The sequence below is a fragment of the Sapajus apella genome, unplaced genomic scaffold, assembly GCF_009761245.1.
Source record: "Sapajus apella isolate SASKATOON/1434 unplaced genomic scaffold, GSC_monkey_1.0 scaffold54, whole genome shotgun sequence".
NCBI lineage: Eukaryota > Metazoa > Chordata > Mammalia > Primates > Cebidae > Sapajus > Sapajus apella.
In genome coordinates this window covers 8,384,050-8,406,029 of record NW_022436994.1, presented here as the reverse complement: position 1 = coordinate 8,406,029, position 21,980 = coordinate 8,384,050, and the positions used below count along the sequence as shown (strand labels likewise).

The 21,980-nt window shown below is 38.9% G+C and overlaps 1 long non-coding RNA gene across 1 annotated transcript; it reads left to right on the top strand.

The window, feature by feature from the left end:
- The first annotated feature begins 4,318 nt into the window (after positions 1 to 4,318).
- Positions 4,319 to 10,903, top strand: LOC116527468. The gene is made up of 3 exons (XR_004258556.1): positions 4,319 to 4,400; positions 7,503 to 7,508; positions 10,892 to 10,903. It is a non-coding gene; the product is annotated as an uncharacterized LOC116527468 (long non-coding RNA).
- Positions 10,904 to 21,980: the final 11,077 nt, after the last annotated feature.

Sequence of the window (21,980 nt, the reverse complement as noted above, 5' to 3'; positions counted from 1 at the left end):
ACTTCTGATCAGAGATCATTCCATCTTACTTTGAGTAGATTAAAGATGACAGGAGCCAACGGGGGCACATTTGAGCCTTACCAGGTTAATATTAGGTCCTGAGCAGGGTGGCTGGGGTCTATGTTTTGTCACGTATATTTTGCTCCAGTTAGAATGGAAAATGTTAATTCAGTTCTCCCCATGCAACCTGTTGGGTGGCATCTTGAAAAATTGTGAGGCTTTTGCCTATGGTTCTATGAAACGGAAAATGATGATTTTCTTTTGTAACATGGCTTGGCCCCCATAACTATGGCACAGTCAGCAGGGCCATCAAAGCACTCAGAGAAGGGAACCCAGAAACCTGGCATGCAGGTTCAAGGGCAAGAAGAATTTCTTACCAGTCAGGCTTCTGACCTCTCTCTTTCTATGCAAATTGGGTGAATGAATAGTAAAAATCACTGCCTCCTCTGCAAAGTTTTGATTAATGGGAAAAAAATAATGATGAGGCTAGCCTTAGGCTGTCGCTACAGCCTAATTAATAGAAAGAACAACACAGAATGAACAAGGGACAACAGTGAATCTGGTGTACCTTGTGCTATCCATTTGTCTCTCTGTGTTGTTCTGTTATGGAGGAGGCACTACGGATACAGTGTGGGCTTAGCACCCCTGTAAATCCTTTCTTCAAGCTGGCTCAGCAAACTGTTCAGTTACAAACTTTGCTTCAGTCCCCAGATACAAAACCTGGATGAGATTTTTCTCTTGTCTTGTTTCATATCCTTGAGTCCTTAACCTTATGACCATGTGGGGATACTTTTCTCTGTGTCTGTGCCATCCAGAGGACAGGAATTTGGGGGTTCATGACATAGTTATCCCTAAAAATTATCTTGAGCAATTGAAAACTTTGGCAAGCTCAGAATTGACTTCTCTAGGCTCCTTCTGGGAAGAACAATAGAAATGACCCAATGCTGTGTCTCAGTAGTTACGGCTTTGTCTTTTCACAATAAGACATTCTGGGTTCAATTCCCAGCTTAGGGAATGAGTCCTTTCTGGTTTGATATTTGTGTGACCTTTACCATTTATCGATTCTTTTTCCCTCCATGAACAACTTCCTGTCTTGAATTTTCCTTTCTCTGAGCTACCTTGGGAAGTATCAGATCTTGTAAAAAATGCTAACTACCTCTTTGAAAATACCTCATATATGGTATTTTAACTATGGTTAAATAACCTTAGTTAAGGCTTGTTGGTCTCACCTGGGAGGTTGCATCTGGTAAAGTCCAAAAGCCAGAAATATTAGCTGTTTGTCCTTGCTAGGGCCAGGTAATAAGAGATTTTAAATAATTTTTAAAAGAATGTTATGGTTAAAATTCAGCTCAACTAAAAGCAAATATGCAAGCTATACCTATATTTAAGAGGCCTCTTTTTTTTTTTTATCTTCTTGGATTGAGTTTTTCTAAATAAAAAGTTTGTTATTTTTACTTGGTTGACTGAATAACTTTTCTCCAGTTTGTTTTCATGCCACTCTTGATGCCTACATAAGAGGACTTAAGATGATTTCTAACACCCTGCGACTCCTTGGGGAAAACAGAAGAGGCACCACAGACCCTTCCTGGGGTCCAACTCACAGACCCTGACCCAGCGGCAGCTGAGTAAACTCACTCGGACACAGAATACGGTGAAAAAGCAAGCTAGCAGTGTCCATGGCCACTCACTCAAAGGAGTTAAATGGCCACCAGCCTGACTCCCTGGCCTTGCTGGCCTTTATTCAGCACACATTCAATGACAAAGGCTTTGAGTCAACACCACTAGAGGGTAAAGATTAAAGGCCAGGTGCCAAGTTCTAAGGAAAACACCATTTTTGGGTGATAAATCTGGTGGCCCTCCCTCCCAGTAAACCCATCCAGTCTGTGAAAGATTAAAGGTTAGTTTTAGGGCCACATGAGTAAACAAATTACTCAGATAAAGTCTCCCACATTCCCTAGTTATTTGCTTTTCTTTATCAACTAAAGGTAAAGGTGGATTAGGCTGCCTTCAGCCATAATTCTATCCTGAGGCTTTTACAAAAACTTCCAGCCTTCCAAAAAGTTCTGTGACTATTTTCTATAATTTTCTCTAATATTTTTCCCTTAATATTTTTGCCTCAACCCTGACTGAACTACCACAGACCCTGTTTTGTGAAATACCTCTGTTTTCCACATGGAACCCAAGGAATTGAAAGCAGATAGATCCCTCTCAAAATAGAAGGCTATGTTTTGTTTTGCATTGCATTACCTGAAAAATTTGACTTTTGGTAATATCAGAAATTACTTTGTATTATGAGAGAGCTTCAGCTCTGCTATGTAATAACTAGGTAGGAAATATATCTTTCAGGATGACTAATGGCAGTTACGGGGGATACTCTGCTCTTTGCACATTTGGATCAGAGAAACATGCTCTTGGTCACCTAGAAGGCATGGAAAAATCTCCACCCCCCACCCCCCAGCACACACACACACACACACACACACGCACTGAGATATAAGACTCCATTGAGGGATGGGCTGATTCCCTCTTTTTTGGGATCCATGATCTGGTATAAAAATGATACCCACAATTTTGGGAGATCTGTTTTGCCTTCCAGCTGTGTAATCTTATTGGACCCTAGAAACTGCATGTTTTCCTGCCCCTGTTTTTTGTAGGGCTACACCTTGAAGCCAGTAATCCAGTTAAGAAACTTAAAACTGGCAAATGAAAAATCCTACAACTACTGGATTTTCTCCTGTCTGTGTATTTATATGTGTTGTGTATTTGATGTTTATATAAATGAGCTCTAATAATTTACTTAAAGAAAAATAAGTGCTAAATCAAATATTTTGTCAAAACAAGAAAAAATTTAATGCCTTTTAGTTCACATGCCTTCAGTAATATTTAGTAAATAAAGACAGTTTTAAAGACTGTTGGTAAAATAAAAATGTCTTCAAAACTTACACATTTGGTCTAATTAGGCAGGTCAGATATTATGTTTACTGAAACTGCATAAACTTTGCCTTTGACATGAAAATTTTTCAACTTACCTGCTTAGGAACTGTTTGATTCTAAAGAAGGCTTGGGGACATGTGGAGTTAGTCATACCCCCTGGCTATGCTGAAAAGAATATCTGTACTTCTGTCTGGTGTCCTGGGCTCCATGCCTGGTACGTAATTGAAATAGCTTACCTACCAGGTTTTTCACCAAAAATAAAAGTTGCTAAGAGTTATCATTGTAACATATGTGACTGAGACTACTAATGAACAGTATTACATGAATGTTGTGTAAGAAAAGTAGAATGTATTTTTGGTGAAAAAAACTAATAAATGTAAGGATGTGGGTTGTTGTTTTGTTTTGTTTTTTTTTTTAGCCTGGTTTAGAAAAGTACTGTTTTAGTTTAGATAGGGTAAAGCTGAAGGTTTCAGTGGTTTGTGAAAGATCGATGTTATAAAATAAATTATATGTATGAACATATTAGCTAAAGTTAAAAGGGGACTATTCATTTGTTCTCAAAATTGAACATCAGCACAACATGGTATTCTTAGACCATTGATCTGTTCCTTAAAAAACAAAAAAAAAATAAAAGATTGTAAAAGGTTTATGAGAATCTTACCTTATGGCCAAACTGATTAAGATTGGATACAGTTGTTCAGAGGTCTTATTAAGAATTGAATTTGACTTTAATAGTACACAAATGCAAAAGGTGAAATTTGGCTTTCTCTCTTGAAGAAGATTTTCATGTAATACAAAGAAAAGATTTTTGTTTGCCATTTGAATAAGCTACAGAAAATAGAAAAGAAAGAAAAGAGACTGATTGGAAAAGTGAGTCTTCCTTCTTTCAATGAGTAAAGGCCTTTCTAAAATCTTCGAGTTACAATTTTGGATAAATAAATGACTCAGGGTGACCTGGAATTTTATTTTGGAGTATCAAGTGTTTTAAACTTTTGATAATCAAATTGACAAATTTTCCAAAATCAAATTCTAAATTATGTCTTTTTCTGATCTAATTAACCCTTAAGATACTAGGTGCCCCAAAGTCCAAAAATGACATACTTAGCTTATTTGGCATATTAAAATTATACAGAAAGCATTGTAAAATATGAAATGGTGTTGGACTTTCTTTGGGCTGTATTTATATAAATTTGCTATTGGTATATGTTCCAATATTATCAGAAACTCCTATAATTCTGATATTACTTAGTGTATGTTATCAGTAATGATAATTATTATGTAAAATTGTTGTATAGCACAGAAGAAACCAAAATTTCCACAGAAGAAACAAAAAGTCAATTGTGTCTTTAACCATGTCTTCCCTAAGAACTTTTGTCATCCACAGACAATTGTTGCCTTGTTTTCATCCTCTTTCAAAGGTGGTTTATAGTCAGCTGCAGAACTCTGACAAGTACTCTTAAATACAGGTCTCTGATAACTTTGGAAAGTGTGCCAATAAAATAGAGAGGAAAGAACTTCAAAGACTCTCTTGGAAAACATCTTCATAAACATTGAGAAAAACAGAATATAGTAGCATGGATGACTTTTTGCTTAAAAAGTTGCCAATTCTTTCAGTTTTGTTTTTTCAGAGTCAAGAAAAATTTACTTTTGAGCTCTGACAACTTTTAGCAATTGAGTCCCATAAATGAAATTTGGAGCATATTTATTTCTCTCTACCTAATTTCTCCAGAGTTTGGCAACTATTTGTGAGTATTCTCAACTGATATCAATATAGTTATTTGCATAGTACAGTAAGAATCTGTTTTATTTTGCAAGAGAACACAATTGGAAAAACTGGTTATTTTAGCAAGGCTTTGACTGGAATTACATGCTTTCAGATACAAACAGACTGCTTTAAGGAATCAAAGTTGACTTGTAGAGCCAAAATAAATGCTCCTTTGGAAAACTGTCCTCATATTTTATCTACACAGTCCCCTCTGCAGGGTTTTTGACCTGTGGTAAGTAAAGAACGTCAGTTTCTTTTCTTTCTTTCTTTTCTTTTTTTGAGATGGAGTGTTGCTTTGTTGCCTGGACTAGAGGATAGTGGCTTGATCTCAGCTCACTGCAACGTCTGCCTCCCAAGCTCAAGCATTTCTCCTGCCTCAGCCTCCTGAGTAGCTGGACTTACAGGCATGTGCCACTACCACCTGGCTAATGTTTGTATTTTCAGAAGAGGTAGAATTTCACTACGTTGGCCAGGCTAGTCTCCAACTCTCAACCTCAAATTATCCACACGCCTTGGCCTCCCAAAGTGCTGGGATTACAGTCATGAGCTAACATTCTTGGCAAGAATGTCATTTTCTGACAGGCCCAAGAGCCCCAAGTTAACTTGGGATGTTGAGAGGACAGAAACTTACCTAACTCTTACAAGTATTTGCAGGCATAGGTAAACTCATGGATGGGTTCAAGGCTTTTAAACATCTAATCTGATATGCCTTATGGAATAAAGTTCCATCAAAGACAATTTAAAAAGAAGCTTACATGGCAAATAATTATTCTTACTGCACTTTATACAAATAAGCTAAGCATAATAAAACTAAAACTTACTTTGTAAACAAATCATTCCTATCATGATTTGTTTGGAATAAAAATGGGGACTGGGGAGAGAAAAAAAAATGTTTCACAAACTGGTGCACCTTTTATTACATTCTAGTCTTGTCAGTTATTTCTGAGCTTTTTTTCTACAATTTAGACTGACCCTGCTTATTCCGGTGAGCCACCCAGTGCTCTCTGGCTGCTACTCAGAAGAAACAGGGGTAACATGCAACATAAAAATCTGCATCAAGTGCTTTGGACATGTATTGGAATTGGCTAGTGACTCCATATCAGCTGGGTTCTAACAACTGCCCAGTTTATGGAAAGCCTTCTTATTTAGTTCACTTGGGAAAATTTTACTTATTTTGTTTACTGTTGTGGAATATATTGCCGTTGCTCTCTTTGCGTAGGAATGCAGGATAGGCTTAATCAATGTTTTCTTAAACTGGGCACTTAATCTTCCAGATATCACCTTTTGTTGGGACTCAGAGTTATTAATGGCCCTCACCATATGGATGCTTTCTGACTGAGCTCCTCTCCATCCTGAATACAAAAGACCCTAATAGTTCGGCAAGAATATCATCACCCCATTCAGCCTGAAGAGATTACAGAAAATGGATCTCCATGCCTCTGAAGCCCTTAGGATTAAAGGTCCCCTTTAAAAGGGAAAGAGAAAATATGTCAAAAGCATTTGAACCAGAGAAACTCCATCTTGAGTAGAGGATGGGTAAAATGAGACAGACCTGCTGGGCTGCATTCCCAGGACGTTAGGCATTCCTAGTCACAAAATGTTTAGGGTTAGGGAAAGCAGATTAATAATAATAATAAACAGACCCATAACTGAACAGACCCAGCAAATGTCCTGATGTCCTAAAATCTTAAGAATAAAAGCATTCCTAGTTTAAGAATAAGGCTGACTTTATTCTTATTCTTTATTCGCCAAATCAATTCTTGCAAAAAAATAGAAGTTACAAAGATTACCAATCCTTCATCCCAGACCCTCGTAGTGGAGCACATCTCCCCCATGATTTTGTTGTTATTGCTATCTTCTACATAAACAAGCATTGCACCTAGGGTGGATGCATTCGTTCTCTTATTTTGGGAACACCCTTCTCTGCCTATGGAGTAGCTCTTATTTATTCCTTTACTTTTCTAATAAATTTGCTTTTACTTTACTCTGTGGACTCACCACGAATTCTTTCATATGCGAGATCCAAGAACCCTCTTTTGGGGTCTGAATTGGGACTCCTTTCTGGTAACAGTGTTAACTAGGGCTCATCCCTCTTGTTTGAATGTTTTTTCTCAGTTTCTACTGGCTGGGGTGTCCTTTATCTTTCTTTTGGTCCTGGTGGTATATGATTATTTATCTTATGTCACATTTTCCCCAGCTTTCCGACATGTTTAGCATGTTGCCAAGAATCCTGTTACTCAGCTGTGATTTTTTTCACTGTCATTGTTCCCTTGGAAAGTGGGAAGACAACAGAAAGCTGCAGTCTTGATGGCCATGCTGCTTGCAGAGACTCACTTGCTACAAGTTAAACTTTTCATTCTTGGAAAGTCCTGCCTATTATCCTGAACAGAATAAGCATTACAGCTAAACAGTGCACTGGGAATCAATGCTACTTATAGTTCCATCAAGCTGAGTTATTCTAGATTCCAAATGCCACCCCAGTGAATGTTGAGCATAAGTTTAGCCTGATCTTGTGGTAGGCAAACAGCCTTCCAGTGATGTCTACATCTGAGTCCTAGAACTGTGAATATGAATATGTTACATTACATGGCAAAGGGACTTTGCAGAAGTTACTAAAGCTATGGACCTCCCAAAGGGAGAGTATCCTGGATTACCCAGGTGGGCCCAATCTTATCACCTGTGCCTTTATGAGAAGAGACTTTTCTCTGGCTGGAAGCCAACTGATGTGGCAGAAAAAGTAAGAGAGAGAGAGAGAGAGAGCTCAGTTATGAGAAGGACTCTATGCACTGTTTCTCATTTGAAGATAGAAGTGGCAGTGTGATGAGGAACGCATGTGGCTAAGGGATAAGGAGTTGGAAGAAGCTCCTAGCTGACAGCCAGGAATGTGATGCAGTCAACACTTTTGGTTTTGACTTTGTGCAGAGAAGCAGTGAGCCATGCTGTGCCTGGGTTTTTGATCCATGGAAGCTTTGAGATAACAAATCACTTTTTCTGTCTGGGCTGATTTAAATTTGGCTTCTGTTCCATCTGAGAGACTAATGTACACCCTAGAGATCATCTACATATACTTGAATGGTTTAAAACTACTGGTGTTAGTTTCAACCAGAACATTGACATAAACAGAACCTTGTCTAGGACCCATATACAAAACAGATAAGGATAGAACTTTCAGGGCTTACTTGCTTCAGAGCTTGGGTTGAAGTCTCACCAAACTCCTTCCCCTGTCTTTTGTTCCTCCAGGCATTCCAGGCTTCTTGGTAAGTCCCTGAACACCACTGGCCCAGTCCACGCTGACTTCCTTTCCTGAAAACAAGACCCCTACTCCTTGGTGGCCCCAACGTCCTCATCTGCAGGTCCTGCCCGATAAGGGGTCGAGCTACACACTTTGTAATAAGCTCCTTAGATGTTCTTGGTGTCCATCCTAGCTGAGGAGCTCAGGGAGAACTCACACTTGTACTTATTCCTTCAGGAAGCTGGAAGATAATGACCAGAACAATTTGCCTCAAGCAGCCTCATTTGGGGACTGCTATCTTTGTGGGTTTCTTTACCCACGGGGTCAAATATTTATGAAGTTACCTCGAACAAAATGGGAATTTCTCACTTGTTGTGCTACCCATTTTTATACCAATATGGGCATTATCAGAACTATCATGGCATGGTGGGTGTGTAATTATGTTACTGAGCATAGCATGAGGTTCTGGGAAAAACCTAGATCATATCCAGTGCCCTGTTGGGTCCAGTCTTAGCCAGCTTGGCCCACACTCTGATTTTTCAAGACCAGCCCCTAGCTTCTGACGCTATTTTAACAGTTTCCTTTTGCGAGTCCTGGGAATGGGAAACTGTGACCTGAAATTTTCTATTCTCCTGTGACCATCCTGTATTATTTTTGTCTCGCTTCCTCAGGCTCTAGAATAAGGCATAACTCTTGTCAGCTCCAATATACCCCGACTGACTCAATGCCCCATGAGCTGGGATGGTGAATGACACTGATTCTCTATACCTGTCCCTCCACACTCTCTTTCTGGAGGGCATGTTTGGTCACCTCTGACCATTGGCTCTTATTCACATGTTCATTTAACAAAGAATTATTGAATGCTTATTCAGAATTAAGTCCATGCATTCATGAGTAAAACAGATATTGTTTTCATCCTTGGGGAGTTTATAAGCTTGAGTGGAAGATAGAGAATAACAACTAAGCTATGAGAAAGAGCATAATTTTAATTGTGGTCATTTCCATGAAGATGGTATCCAGCTTGCTGTTACAGAAAATAACAGAGACCCATTCAGGGACTTTCCCTCTCACCCTGCTCTTCTGCCCTTGCTTATAAAACAAGAACTCTTCCCTCTTAAATTGCCAGTGAAGGAAATCAAAATGTTTTACCCAAAATATCCTTTTTTGGTCTATTTTGAAATGGCTGCTACAGGGCCAGAAGACTGAGGTGGGGGAAATTTTCATCCATAGAGAATCTCTGTTAACGCAGCCAGGCCTCCCGCTTCTAGGCACTACCCAAATCTAGAGAGACTGAGACATCTGACATCTTTAGAAGTTTAAAAAGAAACGTTTACCATCTACCCTTTCTGAGGAAGCTTCATCTGCACAATAAATCCACCCTTGCTGGCCAAGCCTCTTCCTTACTCCCTCTCATAACCTGTCTTGCCACTAAATCTGACTTACCACAGAACTTGGTTTTGGCCACGCTCTAAGCCACTGTTTTCTTCTGTAACCTTAAGATGGAATATAAGATTTTATAACTTATTGAGAAGCTGAATCTTCCTTCTGAAGGGTCCTGTGTATACACACTGAATACCTTTGTATGCCTTTTCTCCTATTAAACAATCTGTCTCATGTCAGTGATTTTCAGCAAATTTTTAAAGGTCCCAGAGCCTATGTCCCCCACACCAGAATGGAAATACCTCCCTCCTAACCCTCATGCAGCATCTCATTCTTGTGAGAGAAGACTGAGAAATGGCTTATCCTGTGGGAAAGCCAAATCGTCCCAGAATTTCTGGATGTCCTGACTTCTAAGTGAACCTGTTGATCTTTTCACTCCTACCTTCTCAGCAGTAAATCAAGGCTCAGTCCCTCGGAGGGAGTTATTCTGAGATTGGCTATGTGCACTCTCCCTAGTGGGAAGGAAGCAAGAAAACTAGTGGCTTTGTCCATCAGCATTATCTGCAATAAGCTGGTGTTTTTTAAAAAATCATGTTTGTCTCTTATGCCTGCTCTCCGTTCTGTCAGAACTTCAGAGGGTGAGATGGAGAAGTGGGTGAATGGTCCACGTGTAGCCTGTTGAATGATATGGGATGCTCGCATGGGAGGCTGGCAAGGGAGGATTCTACTCAGGAAAGATGAGCTAAAGGGAAATGTAGCAAAAGGAGGTGGCATTTGGGGCTGTGTGAGATAGTGTATGATAAATAGGCATTTCTCAAACAGCCAGGAAGCTAAGGGTATTAAGCAAAGGGGCATGCAGCAGAAGGAAATGCCCAGAGCGGCCAGGTGGCTTTGTGTGGCTAAAGCATAAGAGAAGAGCCAGGCTGACTATGCAGGAAGCTGGACCAGGACTTCACTGGAAGAGATGTGTATGTTGAGGTGTCTTCTGTATGGGTACCACACCAATATTCTTGGAAGCGTCCAGTAATTGAAAACATTGAGACAGATCTGACCCTACCTGGAATTTGTGTACAATTATTTACCAAGCTCTACTGATTTTTCTTCAAAATCTCCCTTATGCATAGTCTTTCCTAAAGAAACAAATCATTCTTTTATACAATTATAACACCACCATCAGCAGCTGCCTCCCTCAAGTGCTTGCATTTGTCTTTTTGTTTTATTGAAGTTGAGGGAGAAAAATATATAATTAAACTGCAAGTGAGCGGGGAGTGAGAGAGTGGCAGTGAACCAGAAGCGACACACACGTTCACATTCCACGCGCTCATCAGTGACGTCTGATCTCAGCTGAAATAATACAGTTGCAAGGGAGGCGTCATGGCCCGCCAGTGACCTCCACAGGGAAACACTGCGTTTTATAGTCCGTTATAGGAAATGATCTTTGTACCCTTTGAAAATCTCCTGTCAATATATTATGGAAGAGGAAGAGACAACAATCTCATGAATTTTCCAATCATTTATTTAGTGGACATTTCCTGGGGTCAGCACTTCATCATGCTCTAAGATCAAGCCTAGGGATAGAGAAAACAAACTTTGTCTCCTACCCCCCAGGAGATCACTTAAGTGACAAAGACAGCAATAATGACAACAGAGGGTGCCTGTGGAGTGCTGTTCACAGAGGCTGTGTGAAGTCCACTGGGAACACAGAAGAGAGAGTCTGGCTCTTTGTGGGGTGGGCCAGTGAGTGCTTCAGAGAAGAGACGCTGTGCTGGATCTTGGAGATAAAGAAGAATTTTCCTACAGATTAAGAAAGGGTGGGCATCGCATACAGAGAAGAAAGGGTGGAAAAAATTATAGCCACAAGAATAAGAGTGGCATACATTTAACAACTGTATTAGTGTGCTAGGGCTGCCATAACAAAGTATCACAACCTGCATGACGTCACAGAAATTTATTCTTTCACGGTCCTGAAAGCAACAAGTCCGAAATCAGGGTGTCAGCAGAACTGGCTCCCTTCTGAGGCTCTGAGTGCAGAATCCACTCCAGGCCTGTCTCGTAGCTACGGGTGGGTTTCCGGCAATCTTTGATGTTCCTCGGCTTGCAGAAATATTGCTCAGGTCTCTACCTTCAGCTGGGCATGGTGTTCTCTGCATGTGTTCCCACCCCCATCAGTCTACACACCTTGTCATCTTTATCCTAGGCTTTCTTCTGCTCATTCTTCAAGCTTCAATTTCCCACGTTAGATGTCCTTTTTGCCCTTGGAAGCCACCTTGGTCCATAATCTTGCCTAGAGATTAAAATATGTCATCTTGGACTATAATTGCCAGTTTGCCTGACAGCACTTCCACTAGCCTGTAAATTTTTTGAAATTAAGGGCCAGTTTTTTTTTCATCAATTGTATTTCCAGTGCCTAATCCAGTTTATAGTATGCAGTAAGTGCTGAATAAATGTTTGTAGAATGTACGAAAAAATGAATGAACTTAAGCCAGTCTTTGAAAGATGAATCCTTGACTTACTTTTCATAGAACCTGAATATCTGCTATAGCAGTGAATTTCTTATGAGTGATTTAGCACCATCCCCTTAGTGCTGTCCTCATGATAGTGGGTGAAACTCTCACAAGATCTGGTCATTTAAAAACATGCTTCCCTCCCTCTCTTTCTCTTGCTCCTGCTCCCACCATGTGGCTTGCCTGCTCCCTCTTTGCATTCTGCCATGATGGTAAGTTTCCTGAGGCCTCCCCAAAAGTGGAGCAGATTCCATCATGCTTCCTATACAGCCTGCAGAACTGTGAGCCAGTTAAGCGTCTTTTCTTTGTAAATTACCCAGTCTTGGATATTTCTTTATAGCAATGTGAGGATGAACTAATATAACCCAATAATTCACCTTCACTCTTTCACTTGTACCAAAAATAATTTGTGCAGAACCTGCTCAGCTCCAGCTACAGGGGAAGTTTCAGTACTTGTGTTCCGTGTTCAGCAACACCTAGACATATCCCAAGAAAGTTCAACAACACCCATTTGTATGGACATGGTAGATTAACAGAATCTCAGGTACATGCCATTTCAGGGCATTCATGCACAGTTGTGTGCTGCGCCAAGCCAGAGGCTTTGTGGGAAATGTGAAGGAGGTCTCTGCAGGGGAATAGCTATTTTCAAAATCAGAAATTGACAGCATTCAAACATGCTTAAGTTTTCACTATATTCTCTGCTACCAAGTGGAAGGACTGAGTCAGAAAACTGGTGCAGAAATTAGAAAAAGAATAAGTACTGGAAGTATTTTGAACCCACCAAAATAACTAAAATATTTTTGAAAATGTATTTGGACTGAATAATCCATAAACATGTTCTGCAAAACTCATCTCCAGCTAACTGACAACTTCATATGTACTTCAAAGAAAATGCCAACATCACATCTCTGAAATAAGTACAAACCACACATGATACTTTTCTGTTTTAGAAGTCTTTGGATGGTAGCATGTTCTGGAGCCCAGTGAACTTTGATGAAAGACACTAAGAAGGGAATATTTTCATAAACATTTTCTTCTTTTCTCCTTTGAATCAATGGAGTGTCATTAAATCAAAGTGAATCAGCAGATGCTGGAAAGCTCCATTTGACTGGAAATTCACACATGCCAAGTATATCATGCTCTTTAGTCTGGGAAAAAATATTGCTTTCTAATTGACAATTGGAATTTAGAAGTCAGTATACTCCAGAACTATAGATCTGACTAATGTTACTTTGGTCCTCTTAAAACTGTCTACACTGAGCTATGATTTAAGAATTAATCACATATAGATTTAACAATATGTCACAGAATATTTTTACATTCTTTTAAATAAAATTTCTACTATGTACATTATTGAATGCACTTTATTTATAGAACCATTCAAAATCCACCCAGAATTCACGGCCAGGAAAAGTTTTTTTCTCCTAATGACCTGGCGTGATGCCTCCTACGTGGACAGCATTTACTTAAATTTGTTTAATTTATTTTTAATTCTGTGAGAGATTTAAGATGTTTTGTTTTGTTTTTTAAAGGGTGCTATGGTTAAAAACATTTAGGACATCCTGAGTAAATACAGTTTATTGTGATGTAACTGGACATTTACACCAAGCTGTTAGCACTCTGATGTACACTGCAAAGTTCTCCTGGGAAATGCAGGCTCTCCCAATTTCTTTTTTTTTTTTTGAGATGGAGTTTCGCTCTTGTTACTCAGGCTGGAGTGCAATGGCGCAATCTCGGCTCACCGCAACCTCCGCCTCTGGGTTCAGGCAATTCTCCTGCCTCAGCCTCCTGAGTAGCTGGGATTACAGGCACGCGCCACCATGCCCAGCTAATTTTTTGTATTTTTGGTAGAGACGGGGTTTCACCATGTTGACCAGGATGGTCTCGATCTCTTGACCTCGTGATCCACCCGCCTCGGCCTCCCAAAGTGCTGGGATTACAGGCTTGAGCCACCGCGCCCGGCCTCCCAATTTCTTTTAGGCAAGAAAACTTTTTTTCTTGAAGTACAAAACAACTTTTCAGGTTTAGAGTTCTATGAGACATTCTTGCGGAAATACTATATAATAAGCATTTTTTCCCTCTTTTTCTTGGCTGCATTGAAGCTCATTGAGATTCTGTGGTCTGAATCTCATGTGTGTTGCTGATCATTCTTCATGATGCGGGGAGCAGGTGCCTGTGGTAGGAATGGGAGGACAGTACCCTGCAGCACTTTGCCACTCATAATTGGTATACGGTTGGGAAGCCTTGCAAACCTTAATTTTCTGAGGTATAAATTGGCAGCACAATGTCTACCTGATGGAGTTCTTTGAAAATGTGAAGTTGTAGGGGCCAGGCGTGGTGGCTCAAGCCTGTAATCCCAGCACTTTGGGAGGCCGAGGCGGGTGGATCACGAGGTCAAGAGATCGAGACCATCCTGGTCAACATGGTGAAACACCGTCTCTACTAAAAATACAAAAAATTAGCTGGGCGTGGTGGCGCGTGCCTGTAATCCCAGCTACTCAGGAGGCTGAGGCAGGAGAATTGCCTGAACCCAGGAGGCGGAGGTTGCGGTGAGCCGAGATTGCGCCATTGCACTCCAGCCTGGGTAACATGAGTGAAACTCCGTCTCAAAAAAAAAAAAAAAAAAAAAAAAAGAAAATGTGAAGTTGCAGCAATAATGCCATGTACATAATGTTCATTCAAAAATTAGTAGCCGCTAGTTACATTTTATTCTATTTTATTTCTACTTATGTATAATTATCTAAAAAATTGTAGCATGTTTTTATTCAAAGCTATTTCAAATTTTTATAAGGAAAATGGAAGTAAGTGATTTAAATACTTCAGATATTTAAGACATTTTAAATAGAAAATACTGTTGGGGCTAGTTTTTCAATTAACATTTTGCCATATTTAAGAGATCAATCATAGTTTTTATTCTGGAAAGAATTCAAGAATAAATATATTGTCTATGCATTTATGCTCAAAAAAAGACAGATATTACAAAGCTCTCTAAATAAAAAAAGTGTCTGTGTTTGTGTGTGTGTATATATATATATATATATATATATATATATATATATGGCATTTTATTTCTAATGTAGGACAAGCCTAAATGTTGTGTAACTTTTAAATGTTGTGTAACTTCATTCATTCATTCATTTAGTAACCACTTAGGTAACTGGCATAGCCAGTTTGCTAGCTTACTTTAAAAGTATCACCTCTCTCACTTTATTTCTTGCTATATCTATATCTAACTACCTGTTTGCTTGAGAATTCTAAAGGCCAATCTTGGAAAAATCCAGGCATGAAGTAGAAATGTTGATAACAATTTTCTCCGTTTGCAAAAGAAATCAATGCACAGTTAATCCATAACTGGTTCCCCGGTGACATAACGCCAATCAGGCCTCTGGATGATCCATTACTCAAGTCAATCATCAAAAAATGAGAAGCAAACCTACACCTCACACCATTCCTGCACATTGTTTCCATGCCACCTTTCCCTTTAAGCCTCCATTAGCCAGCCTGAGAATTCAAAATAGCTTTATGAGACTTGGGTCTGGCTGTCTTCTAAGTGGCTAGCACTTGAATAAAGCTATTTTCCTTCCAACCAGATCTGCTTGTTCTGTGTGTGGCTTTTCAAGCAGTGAGCAGCCAATTCTGAGTTTGCTTACAGTGACCTGGTGCCTAGCACAGGGCTACATGCCTCAGGCTATCTAGCTGGCCCAGTATCCAACAGAAGCCGCATTTGGATGTAGCAACATGCCAGGGTTTACCTGTTCACACTGTTGGGCAGAACGGCAACTGCTCTTGCTGCTTCTGGCGAGCTGACCTGGTGGCTGGGATTCCAGGGATGTCCCAGCAGCTGCCAAGATCTCTTTTTCTGAGGATCCCCCTTGTCTCCCCACTGTGGTATCAGCTGCCGTCAACACTGCATTGGTGAGAAGAAAATGGGGATTGGGAAGCCGACAGGCCTCAGGAGGGCAGAAGCTGAACTGGTGTGCATACCAGAAATCCTCTGTCTCTGCCTTTTGAGCTTTGTGCCATTTGGACCTAATATGGTTCATTTCTGGTACTGATTGCTTTCAGGTACAATTTATTAACTTCCCTGTGTCCCTCTAGGAATTTGCTTGAGAAGACTCCCTTTGTTTGCTTTGACCTCTGTATGTTTGTGCCCTTCCGTTCCCTACCCTAGGAATGGGTGGCTCAATTTCTATTCCACCTAAGAGCTTGTGAGGCCATCTCTTGGCTGGTTAAAAAGCTCATAACTACAAACCCATGACAAATATAAGACTAATTTAATATTATTGTTTAAGGGAAACACCTACATTTTGTGAATGATTAGCAAAATGCCCTGTGTTTAACTTTAAGATTCTTACATTGGTGAACATCTGATGTTCACAGGCTTTAAAAATGGTTAACAAAAAACATGTTTTAACACAAAATTAATCATAAAAATTTCATGCATTATGTTATTAAAATAAGTTTGTATAATTCAAAAGTTATCTAAAGATTAATTAAAATTATGGACTTAAGAAGTTATTTATTAAAAAATAAAATTGTATATTTAACTTGGCTATAATTTTAAAATTTACCTATCAACCTATCTATCTATACGATAGTCTTTCTGAAGATTGGTCCCTTGTATTAAAATAAAGTTTTCTTAAGGAATTAAGTTGCTCTTAATAAAATTACAGGAGGTTTTTCTTTTTAATTCTATAGCCTGCTTCTTTTTAAAACCTTTCAGATTCATACCTCAGAAGTTCAGTATTTGCTGTGTTCGGCGTTTTCTCTCCTTGAGAAGGGTTGAGAAACTGTCTTTCAACCTTTTCTTCAGCTTCTGTAAGTTATTTTCCTTTAGTTTTTACTGTTGTTATGGTCTGATAATAAAATGTTTTATCTTAAAGTGTCTAGGAAAGCAATGTTTTCCTCCAGTATAACTTCATTCTGTACTCTTGGCTTTTCTTAATATGTCCGATTTTTTCTTTTTCTTTCATATTTTTGAGACAGTCTGATTCTCTCACCCAAGCTGGAGTGCAGTGGCCTGATCTCAACTCAGTACAACCTCCACCTCCCAGGTTCAAGTGATCCTCCTACCCAGCCTCCCAAGTAACTGGGACTGCAGGTGCATCCCACCAGGCCTCACTGACTTTTCTTTTTTTTTTTGGTACAAATGAGATGTCACCACGTTTTCCAGGGTGGTCTAGAACTCCTGAGCTCAAGCCATCTGCTCACCTCAGCATCTCATGCCTAAATTGTTCAACACAATTAAGAAGTTTCTCATGCAATTACTAAGAGTCATGTATTTCCTTGCTATACTCAAAACCTTGAACACACTCTCCCTGTGTTTGATTAAATCCAAGTACTTCTTTTATAAGGTTTGACCATCAGGGTACCTAAATGGACTTCTCATAAGGAAAAACAGTCACACTGCAGATTTTTCTTTGCCTTTTTGGAAAAAATAAAACAAAAAAACCCCACAAGATTTTATGTTTTATAAAGATAATTGCTATGTTGTCTTTATTTGGTTTAAAACATGATTTAAGAGGATTAAAATTTTCACATCCATATAACCTTCTGTATTGCCTTTAAAGTCTTGTTTATCACTTTGGTGAAATGAGTAACTTATTTTACAATGACCTGTGATTCTATTTTGATCAAATGTTTTGAGACTTTTAACATCTTTGAAAAATGTCCTCAAAATCAAAATTCTAAATTACGTATTTGGCCTAGGCTTATTTACTGGGGACTTACTAAGCTATAAAACCTAATCACTGTAAGGTTGTAGAATCTTTTTACAGCTTCCAATCAAGTCATGTACTCCAGTAATAACCACCTTCAGCCTCTCGTAAAGATCCTTATCAGGTACTATTAACTCATCTTGTGCTGCTGAGTTACAGGCTTTGACTGCTGGGTACACATATCTCACCTAAACGGGTCTCCAACTCCTGCCATTATCTGACACCAAACTCAGGTTAACCAAATCTTGTCTCAGACCGAAGCAAAGGCGACAATCAAAGTAACCTGTTTTCATGAGCACACAGGGACAGGCCTGTGTTCAAAAACATTAAGGCTCATTTAATAATTTTGCCTCTATCTGAATAAATATTTATTCTGTGTCTTGATACTAAGTAATTTATGCGTTTAGCTACCTGTGAGCTTCCTTTCCCGTCATTGCTAAGACCAGGCAGGGATTACGACCTTTCTGTTTACGTTGCTGATTCTTTATGTTTTATTTTACTTTCAGAATTTAAAACTATTTAATCCCTCCAGGCCCAAGAACTACAATGGAAAAGGTGGATATGTGAGATTGCAATGGCTGATTTTGAGGGATAAAATTACTTCAGACTCCTCACATCAAGAATGGGCACACAGATGCCTAAACAGCTGGCAAACTAAGGAATTCTGCCTCCTGGGTCTTTATATCATCCCTTTCCATCCATCCCAACCATAAAGAATTTCTTGTCCCAGGAAATACATTATAGATATTCAGCCACCTTAGGACTAATTACTGAAAAGACCACAGAAACCATTATGGCACAGCAAAAGTTTCCAAATTCCTTAGTTAAATGGTTTTAACAAAATGCTGTGCTTTGTATAGCTAATTGCTATGAACCAAGATTACAGTAACTCAACACATAAAACTAATAGATAATGGATGATAAGTTAATTTTACAACTTTGCTCTTTGGCTTTCAATTTTTGGCTCTTGTAGTACTTAGAAGGGCTCTGAAGATTAATAAGAGCCTGCTCGCCTCCATTCCCATCTGGCCTGAAACTGTTAATTGGCTGTGAGTCTTTTGACTCTAAGCCCCTTGGCCATAGGGGTCTCCCTAAGGGACATGAGAGATGGTGGGGGGCAGGTAGCATACCACTCCAGCATGAATATGGAATAAAATAAACGCTTGTCCACTGATACTGCTTCTGGCATATTTTGACCAAAACCAGGGAAACAAACACTAAAAAGAAAAAATTCTAAGCCCCCATTGACTAAATGGATCCCTCCTTTTCAACCAAGGAAATCCCCTGAAAAATTAGTTCAGGTTATGAAGGGCAGGGAAGGGTTGAAAGTGCTTTGTTAAATCCTTCCCCATTTAAAGTTTAGACACAGCTAAGCAGCATTAACATCTAAATAAAGATCACAAGACTGAAGAGACAGACTCTTGTGGCAATAACATACCAAATAATAAGCAGGACCTAAGACCATGCCAGGCAAGGGTTAAGTCACACACTCCTAGGCTAAAAAGCACACTCTGTTCTAACTGCCACAAGGTTTATCTCTTTCTCAAGCAGCCAAACAAGTCCTGGCCTCAAGATAAGCAACTTTAAAACAATTTACATGTCTTCTAGATGCTGACTAACTGACCCCCATTCCCTATTCCGACAGCTATAACTGCAGCTTTAATTAGGCAAAAACTGATTTCAGTGACTTTCTCCTGATGAAAAGACCACAGGCCATGGTCTAATTCTGGCTGGTTTACAGAAATTAAGCACTTTTGTAATTAGGTCTATTCACGTCCTAAATGGACCTGCTGATGTGCAAGACCTAATTGTAATATATATTTTGATGCTAAGTCTCCATCCCAAAATAAGCATGGGCTATATGTTATACAGATGTTTATTCAATACACATGTGTCAGGACCACCTTCCTAAATATTCACAGCTCCTCCTGCAACCTGTTAAAAATGTGCATTTAATCAACCCGTTGTGATATCTCCATAGGAGCTCTGAGTACAATTAACAGTGGGAAACAAACTTACTTTGTCATTGATATGAGGGTAATATATTTTACATTTAACACATGGCTATCCCCTGATTGAAAACAAAACAAAACAAAAAATGATGATAATTGCAGAAATGTCAAAGAAAGGTACAGGTCATCCTTTTCCTACAATGTTTAGATTATCATCTTAGAGACCACAGTAAACACACCAAAACACCCCTGAATGTTAGCTGTATATTCTAAATAAATTGGAAAACATCTCTTCCCTCTAGGACATGCATGAACAAATTAATGCAATGTTCAACTCTGTGATGTTACTAAACCAGTGGCTCTCCTTTTGCTTTGGGTCAAGAACCCTCCTGGTAAAAAAAAATAAAAAAAAAATCATCATTATGACTGTATTTCTAGGAATAGGCATACCTCTTTGCTGTGGGTTATACTGCTGCTATACAGTATGCATGGTGTTACAGGATCACTCTACCCAGACATTCTTACCTCCTCATTCAGTGATGCTTTAACATGTTACCCCTGTGAGCCCAGGAACACAGACATATTTCAAACTCCAAGCAAGTAAGTTCCATTCTTCAGGCACCTAGCAATGCCCACAGCCAGCAGGAAGTAATCAGAATGAAGTCGGCACCCGGATATCCCATAGATATGGAATGGACATTGACAGTGGGGAGTTTGTAACCTATATGGCGAGTTTGCTATCTCACTCTAAAAGTAACCCCTCTGTTGCTTTGTTTCTTGCTACACTTATATTGAACTTCCTGTTTGCTTGAGAATTCTAAAGGCTAATCTTGGAACAATGCAGGCATGAATTAGAAATGTTGGTTGCAATTTTCTCCCTTCTGAAAGGAATTTGATGTGCAGTTAATTCATAATCTGATCTTTGCCAACTGACCTGATTACCATTTCTATATACATTTTCCTTTTCCAGAATATCACGTAATGGGAATCATCCATTATGTAGCTTTTTCAGATGGGTTTTTTCCATTGATGTCATAAATTTAAACCTATCCACATTTGCACATGGCTGAGAGCTCATTCCTTTTTACTGATGAATAATATTCAATTTTATATGCATATACTATTGTTTATCTAGACTTTCAATTTAGAAATAAAATCTATGAGGAGTTAATTTCTATACTACAAGTTGATTTTAATGATTTTTATTTTTTCTCTCCATATATGTGCACTTGCCCCATTACCACTTGGTGAAAATGTAGTGTGCTGTTCTGACTTTGTCATAAACCAAGTGACCATATACGTGTGAGCTGTTTCTGGGCTCTTCATTTATTCCATTGATCTATTCTCCCATCCTTTTATCAACACCACAAAATCTTAATAATACAATTATCAAATAATTCTGAATGTCAGCTTATGCAGAACCTGCTTCCTCTACAAGAAGATCATTGTCATGCTTGGCTATACAAATACAATACCATATCAACTACAGAATCATCTCATTATGTCTCTCTCTCTCTCTCTCTCTCTCTCTCTCTCTCTCTCTCTCCTTTCTCTCCCTCTCTCTCCTTTCTCTCCCTCCTTCCCTCTCACTCACACACACACTCACACACTCACACACATATGCACACATACACATGTGCAAACACACACACACACGTGCACACACACACACACACACACACACACTACAAGGATGTTTATTGTTACCTCACTAAATCTACATATTAATTTGAAGAAACTTAACATCTTTTTAATGTTGTGTCTTTCTAAGTATAAACATGATATTTAGATATTCTTTAATCCATTTCAGTAATGTTTTATGTGTTTTTTCCTAGAGGTCTTGTTTCTATTTTGTTAGATTTATTCCTTGGTATTTAATATAATTGAAGTTATAAATGGTTTATATTTTACCTATTTATATATGAATATTTAAATCTGTAAACATCATTTTAAATTTTGCTTTAACTTTATACTAGAGGTTTTGACATGTAGTGCCTGCCACATGATAGGTCATCAATAAATACCTGTGGAATTCTCATTATGAGAGTTGAACAGGTTGACCACTGAGTTCATTTTCAGTTGTGACTATCTAGAAGTTTTGGAGGTTGTATTTATGTCAAGTTTTCCATGACATAGTTTAAAGTAGGAAAATGCCCAAGAACCGTGGTTGCTTTTTGATATTTATGTAACTTCTTAAAACTTGCTATCACCATGGTGTTGTGGAAAAATCTCTTTTGAACTTTTACACTAATCAAACAAATGAGTCACTGAAGAGGCTGGTGAGTCATCTGAATGCAAGACTTATTCAGTTGTGCAAATGAAAGATGTGATTACAGTGGTAAATCCAAAATCTGAGCTCCAAAGTTCACCAAGGTGAAACACTTTTAAATCCTCAGACTGGTCACCAATTTACTAAAATATTAATCATAAAATGGAGGACTACATCTATCAGTAGGTAGATTAGGGCACATTTATGGTCATTTTATCTGTAAGCTT